Source organism: Pteropus vampyrus, unplaced genomic scaffold (genome assembly GCF_000151845.1).
Source record: "Pteropus vampyrus isolate Shadow unplaced genomic scaffold, Pvam_2.0 Scaffold77, whole genome shotgun sequence".
NCBI lineage: Eukaryota > Metazoa > Chordata > Mammalia > Chiroptera > Pteropodidae > Pteropus > Pteropus vampyrus.
The window spans coordinates 5,582,425-5,590,665 of NW_011888858.1; the positions used below are offsets into that span (position 1 = coordinate 5,582,425).

The 8,241-nt window shown below is 36.5% G+C and overlaps 1 non-coding gene across 1 annotated transcript; it reads right to left on the reverse strand.

Moving 5' to 3' along the window:
* Positions 1-1,385: 1,385 nt before the first annotated feature.
* Positions 1,386-1,504, reverse strand: LOC111741403. Its single transcript, XR_002780989.1, has one exon. It is a non-coding gene; the product is annotated as a 5S ribosomal RNA (ribosomal RNA).
* Positions 1,505-8,241: the final 6,737 nt, after the last annotated feature.

Below are 8,241 nucleotides of genomic sequence, written 5' to 3' on the forward strand. Positions count from 1 at the left end.
AAAGGCCCAGAGCACTACTCCTCAGAGCCCATTTAGCTCTGACCAACCACATTCTAATGACCTTGGTGCAAATGAGTCAAAAACACATGGACTAGATTTCCTGTTGAATGCACATGGCTTTAAAAATTAAGGGGAAGGAGCATTTGCCAAAATGAATTTTGTAATAATCAGTGTAATAACGAATGCTTCACTGAGCCGAAAACATCAATGGGTCATCTGTGATACTCATTAAACCCACCAGGCAGCAGGTTGAAACACTCAGGAAATACTTAGAAAGAGATCAAATAGGCTTTGTCCTATCAGTACTTGAAAGTTGAAATTTAAATAGATTTGGGAAGGAAACAAGAAGATGTTACTTAACTCTAGTCAGGTGCATAACAGTAAGAAAGAATTAAAAAAATACGTTGGAAAGGACAATTTACTTCTCTGGACCGATTGCATACTACATATTGGGAGACAGGATCCTGTGCCCAGTTCTTCCCCGCTTAGCTGCCGGACCTTGGACAAATTCCTTCACCTCCTCAGGCCTGTTTCCTCATCTGCAAATTGAAGATTTTCGCTACGATGTCCTCTAAACTCCCTTGCCACAGTGAACATCAATAGGCATTTTTCAACAGAAAATAGGGACTCAAAACCTCTTTGTGTCTAGTAAGAAAATCCATGTCTAAATTAGTAATAATAAGTTCAGTACTTGGAAGAGAAGAATGTTCAATGAGAGAAAACTTTCTTGATAACAGAAAATCTCTTCTTTTGCCAATTGAATGCCTCATTGAGGAGAGATGAAAAGCCCACATCTAGACAGATATTTTAATGAGGCATTTTTAGTCCAATCTCCTGCTGCTGCAGTCAACAGTAATTTGCACTAATGAGCTTTGACAGAATTAGAAATATTAAAGTAAATTAAAGATATACCAAATACACACTTTGACTCATTTGCAAATGTCTGGATTAAAAAAAAATCAGTGTTCATCCAAAGCCAAATAACCTAATCGGAGAACATATCCCTGGGAACTACAATAAATCTAAATTATTATTATTGTTGTTGTTGTTGTTGTCGTTATTGTTGTTATAATTATTGCCTAATCTTTTTATTAACTCAATTGTAAAAATTTACTGTTAAGATTTGGAGCAATAATTTCTGAGATTTGTCAGTTACTAGATTACTTCTGGGGTTACTTGCCTTCACATCTACTACACTAGTCACTTTAAACTAGAGAGGAGAAAGAAGTTTTTTAGATACTTTATTTTTCTCTAGTGCTTTCTTGTTTTAATCATAGTTTTTATTTTTCTTTCTTTCTTTTTAGGCGAGGCAACCCTTGGTTGACTTCACAGATTGCAAGGACCTTGTCAGCTTACAATCCCTTATTTTATTTTTTTATTTTTTACACCTACAGCACCTGGTCTTCCTAGGTAGTCTCCCATCCAAGTACTAACCAGGCCCGACCCTGCTTAGCTTCTGAGATCAGACGGGATCAGGCTTGTTCAGGGTAGCATGGCTGTAGACAATATATTTTTCTTATTTCTGGATCTGTGATTATTTACCAATGATGCCGCTGTATTTGATTATGAAGGTTTTGTTCCTTGTAAAATTTTGCGATTGAAAAGTTGGCAGACTGCTTTTTATTCATTCACAGATACACTTAAAAAGGTCTTTTCCTTGAGCCAGTCTAGCCTAAATGAGATTAAATCACTAAAAATTAAATAATTTCTTTAAGGTTATTTGATTTAATGCTAGTACGCCAAATGATTCCACAAAGATTCTAAAAAGATGGGTGAAGGGGGTCAAAGGCAAAAAGAAAAAAAAAACTTGTTGTGTGGTTAATCCAGAGATGATCTGGTCCTAGGAAAATTGATTCATGGAGCTAAAACTCATATTAGGTTGAGATCTCCTGGAAGTAATAGTAAATACTGCAGTGTAATGGCAATTTTTTCAGAGTGCCATTGACATACATTCCTGTGATCTGACTCACATGACCCTTGCATCAGGAAATACATGCAGCATATTTTATTCTGGCCTAACAAACATTTTCAATAGATTTATGTATTCTTTGAACAGTTCCCTAAGATTAGTGTCATCAGGAGAAAAAAAAAGATTCTAATTATAAATAAAACTGAGCTCTATTATTCAAATTGATATCATTTTAATTTTTATAGGCAATTGTTGGCTAGAAAAGGATATAAAGTTCTTCCTAAAGTTATCTAGCTAATACACTCTCTTAATGTTTATACTGACAGTGAATTGATTTACCTATTTAATTTTTAAAAACTCTTGTTTTTCACATAAAGTTGCTAGCTTTTATAATAATTAGTAATCATTACAATATTACATTCTTGAAATCAGTAAGGGTAGACATACTTCAAAGAAATAATAGAATTTCAGCATGTAAAATACATAAAGAGATTTTTGCTCCAAGTTACATCAACAGTGCTTCCTTACGTTTAAAAATTAATACTCAAATGTTAGTAAGTTGACTGATATGCTTTGTTCACATTGTTGACTTTGTTACATGATTAGATATAAGGGATGTGACTGGAACGTATCCAGTCATGCAATCATTGAGGCTACACGAGTTCAGGGAGGCCAGAAATGGTGCTGAAGAAACATTTAGCTATTCAGCCTTTCAACAGTGGGGCCAATGCCAGAGCCGTTGGCCAAAACCAGCTGCAGTACATTCCAGCAGTTTTCACAGGGTTTCCTCTCCAAAGCCTCCTAAAGAGAATTCTTTGCTCAATCAATTTCTGGGCCTTTGTTGCACTAATCAAGGTTATGGCTGGAAATTGATTTAAAAAAAAACTAGAGAATTTATGTTTACTTACACGAAACGAGTGTAGACCTGAGAAGGCAGAAGCACGAGCGAGAGATCAGCTGAGGTTAGAGAGATTAGAGATTGGGGAAGGAGGCTAGGAGCAGTTGTGCTAAAGATGCATCCCTGGGGAAAGAGAAATATTTAGAGATGGTGTTTAGGAAATTTTGCCACGTATTGTGTAGCAGAGCTTTCTGTTTGCTGCCTCTTCAAAGAGACTTTCATAAATTTTCTTTGAAGACTTTGATGTGAAATTTCTTTTCCTTCTAGATGAATCACATGCTTTTTATTTTTGAAAACAAGAAGGCTTAGTCTTATTCAAACGGCAAAGAAGTAAGCCAAAGTCACACTGTCCTTGAAACAGTATTCACATTTAAATACCTACATAGACATGGCAAATGAAAATATGTTTCAAGCACATTAGAGATGTTTTGACTCACTTTGACTCAGCAGGTCCACTTTGAGTAATCTAGAATAATTAGAAATGTGGGCAAAAATCTATGTGCACAGATATTTATTATATCGTTATTTGTCATAGCAAAAACAGTGGAAATCTCCAGAAGGGAAATGGTTCAGGAAATTTCGTATAATCACACCACGGAATGTTATGTATCTATTAAAATGATGTTTAAGAGAGCCTTTTATTAATTTGGAAAAGTTTCACGTGTATTTCTAAGGGTTTTTTAAAAGTATAAAATACAATTTTATGACTCTGTGATATATTTCTACCTGCATAAAATGTATGTTTGCATCTTCCTGAAAGTTTTCCAGGCTAAAGCATTTTTGGCCAGGCTAATGCAATAGCACTTCAAATACCTATTTGTCTGTGTTTTGTTGCCCTCTGAAAACAAAGTCCCCAGGAAAAAGCCTGGCCCTACTTGGGGCAAGCACTTCTTCAGCTCACTTCTAACTAAATAATGGAATAGCTTTCTAAGAAGACGGGTTAGGTTAAACCTCTTAGTTTCTCTAAGAGGCTTTCAACCCTACCCTACCCACTGCCACGGTCTGCACCACAGTCACCACCTGAACTGTCTCTTTAGAGTAATAGGTCAGTAGCAATGGTTCTCAAAGAATCGTCCCTGAAGTAGCAGCAGCAGTAGCAGCTGGGAGCTTATTAGAAATGCAAATTATTGGGCTTCATCTCAGACTCTCTAAACCAAAAACTCTTGGGGCAGGCTGGTAGTCTATGTTTTAATAAACCTACCTGGGGATTCCAATATAAGTTCAAGTTTGAGAATCACTGCTCCATATTTAACTCCAGGCACTCATTAGGGGTAGACCTCACTACTATACTACACTATGGTTACCAAATTCCTGGACAAAAAATATTTTTAAACTATATTTACCAATGATTAATTATAGGATATGAAGTCTATCTGTTTTTCATTAGGATCTAAAATCTATAGATTGATTAAAGGTTGTGCTGATCTTCCATGAAATTGCCTTTCTTGAATTCCCCTTGGTCTTTATTGATGGGTGCTACCAAACACACACCATGAAACTCATCATCTGCACCAGCTGGAATGTTGCTGAGGCGGGCCTTCCCTTCTCCCCTCTGGCACTCTCTCCTTGCTTGACATGATATATTTTTAATTTATTTGCTTGCTTATTGTCTGTCTCTTCCATTGCAGTGTAAGATTCCTACCATAAACACTATTAACTACTGTATTGCTGATACCTAGAGCAATGACTGACCCAGAGTAGGTGCTTAATAATAATGAAATAATATATGAATGAATAAATAACGTCATTGGTTACATTACACAATGGCCAAGTATCTATAAAATTACCTCTGCTGGGTCCCGATATCAACAATCACAGTATTTCTATTGATCATTTGATCTGTTTTTTTAATCTTATGAACACCAAGCATTTGGTAAGTGACCAGGCTCTCTTTTTAGAATGAGTAGCTTGTGAACTTAGAGCAAACTTTGTAGAGTGCCAAAGTTTAAAAATTTTAGTCAATTCCTGATTCCATTTTATGGGCTTACCCTTATTTTTCCTTTTGCTGCTCCTGTTTTTAACTGATGACATATCATTCTTTTGTGACGTGGAACGTGAGCATTTTGGCCACAGTGTTCTGGTTCCAAATCCAGTCCTACCACTCATTTGTCACATGACCTTGGATAAATTACACAACCTTTGTCTGCCTCAGTTTTCTCAGGTGTAAAGTGAAGATTATAAGAGTTTTTCACTTTATATGGTGAAGTACTTAGAATAATGCCAGATTCTTAATAAGTGCTGTTGTTGTGATAATGGTGGTGATAGTGGTCTTGGTGGTGATAAAAGAAACAAATAAGTAAACATAAAGACATAAAAAGGATATAATCAAGTGTTTATAGTGGTTATCTTCTTATACTTTTTGTGTTTTCAAAATCTTAAACAAAGAACATGTAAAAAAAGAAATAAAAATTTTAAAATGGCACATGAAGTTCTGGACTTATGTAGCTGAGTTTAAAAACCATAACAGGAGAATTTACTCCAGTCAAATCCTTAAAGAGCAATATATAGATATGTCAGAAAAAAACCCAGCCCTCTAGTTTATCCAAAGATATATGGATGAGAGATACAAAGAGAAGTGATTCAATCATAAAGATGCCAGAGTTGGCTTACTTCCCTCAAGAAGTCCTAAAATCTGAATATGGACATGTAGGAAGATGGTGATGGTCTTATGTGTTGTCAACCACAACAAATGATGTCATTTCAGGATTTTACTGCCATTTCTAAACTTATTTATTTTTTTATACTCAGCCTAATTTTAAATTTTAAAAGAACATGAGATAATTAGCAAAAAATAAAAGACACACATCTTTTACCTGCTCGGTGTCCTGGGACACTGACTTCTATGGAGTCTACCAGTTGGGCTTCTTTGCCCTCTGATTTCTGTCTGGTTTAGCCAATGGCCATCCCTGACAATGGACTAAAGGGTAGGAGGAGATAGACACTGGGATGTTTGCTCCAGGCGCCTTCTTTGCAGTGCCTTGGGTTGGCAGAGGCTGTGGTCCTCCACCAGCAGCTACAGCTCCCATACAGTAGCCCTCTCCTATGATTTCAAGCTCCTCCCATGATCCAGCAACTGCCGCCTCTCATTTCTCTTCCTGATCACGCCACAATGGCTCACTTCCAGCTGTAGCTGGCTCCAGGATATTTCACTATAACTTGTTGATTTCCCTTAACCTACCACAGATTATCATTAATCTCTCCACAATGACCTTGTTTAAGTGTCAGGAAGATCAAGACCCTGACTGATACAGAGGGAAATGTGCCAAAAGAGATGCAGTGAAGGAACCAACCAGGCTTATACACAAAGCTTAGTTCCAAGCCTCCTAGTAGCCAGGTCAGAAAGAAGAGCATGATGGATTACGTGGCTCTCCTTATCTAACAAAAGAAGCAGATCAGGCAGCAGCAGCAGATTTTTTTCTTTACACTGAGCTCTGAGAAAGATTTTCACATGCATTTTTACACAATGGAAGATTTCTTAGTGTTCATGCCTCTCACTGCTATTGTGGTGCTTTGAATCTTCATGTAGGAAGAAAGTGACTAGCATCACAGTCAAATTAAGAAGCGATGCGAGAGTGAGGAACACTCAGTGTCATGTGAGGTCACTCTGTCTAACCAAGGTGATTGATAATCATGCCAGTGAGAGAACCAGACTGCCAGAAACTTTGTCTTGTTTACTGTGGTATCTTCTAGAATAGTGCCTCTCAATAAATAATTGTTGAGTAAAACAATAAATATCTTAAAATCTTTGTAGTGTCACATTTGGGCCTCATGTATTATAACTTCTCAATGCCACTTTTCACTAATGAGGAAATATGATATCATAGAACATGGTTCTCAAACTTGACTGTACATTGGTGTTATCTGAGGAGCTGTGTGGAATACTCTTGCCTGAGTATTGTGCCGAGCTATCCTGATTTCGTTGGTCTGGGATTCAGCCAGGGCATGAGGGTTTTTTTAAACACCATCCAGATGATTCTAATGTGTGGCCCAGATTGAGAACATGGTCATGCAAAATGTTCTAAAATTGGAGTTGAGAGACCTGGACCCAGGCCTCAATCCACTAATGACAAACAGAGTTTTCAAGTCCTCTAGGCTTCAGTTTTCTTATGTGTAAAATAAAGATTTAAAAATATGTTTTAAAGTACATTTAAAAAAATATTTGCCCTGGATACCTCACAAGCTGGTTGTGTGACAAAGTAAAATTCTGTCTGTAAAAATTTTTTGTTACTTCTAAAACACTCTATGCAGATATGACCATCATCATTAACATGTAACATGAAATGTGTTAACATATAAACATTAGCAACACAAAAACCTGCACACAGTATTGAATATTCTTCCTCAGGTCACGTTATAAAGTCCCAGCAAAAGTCTGTGTTTGATTGAAGACTTTCTTGAGATACTACTAGAAGTCTGTAAACTATTATCCCCCAAACAAGACACATCATTTTCAGCAACAAGACTGATAGCTCAAAGTAGCTAGCTCAAAAAAAAATACTTTTTTTTTCAAACTTGATAAGCTCGGATAAAAGTCATGCCCAGATGTGAATTTCCATGGTCATTTGGCCACACATGAGTTCAGTCTTGAGATTAGTCATATTGAACAGTCCAGCTATGCCCAGGATGGGTGGATTTGACCCTAGCATTATTCTATTCTCCAGGAAGTGTGCAGCCCCACAGTGCTGATCATTATCTGAGCATTTTAGAATCCTTGAGTCTGCTGGCTCATCTCTATTGTTTATTCATCCTTTTAATGTGTGCGATCATAAGAGATTACGCTGCTTTTCCTTTCCAAAAACCCCAGTAGATATTTATAAGACTTTAGTTCCAAAAATTTGGTATTCCATGTTCTACAAGTAAAATTCTGTTTAAATCTAGTGAGATATTTTGAAACTTCTTTAGATCATGGCAAATAGTAGAATTCCGATGACAATATTTTTATAAAACAAGAGATCGTCTTTTATTCAGCATGAAAAAAAATTGTTTTTCTTGTTTTTCTTATAAAGTGTGTAATATTTACTAGACTCCATTTAATTTTTATATAATTTGACAAGATGGGGAGTAGGGAGAGAAAAACCTATAGGTTTTTTTAAGCCTAAACTTTTTGAAAGTTCCTTTAATCACGCAAGTCTCAATGTTGGCTCATCATCACATGGCCATTTCCTAGAGCAAAAAAAAAAAAAAACTCTCTCATAAGTCTGAAAATCTTGTCAATCAAGTCTGAAGTTCTTAGGAAAATCATTTTTTGTTAATGCCATGATTTTAATTGGACCAAGCACCTTCGACATCTCTTCAAGCTTACTCTAGGCCCAAATGTCAACTTTTATACTCATTTCTTCAGATTTTGCTAGGAGATGCTGAATTGGGATGATGTTGATTTCTAAAGGGCAATAGGATTGTGAGGATGTGGACGGGGAAGTGTATAAAAGGTCAT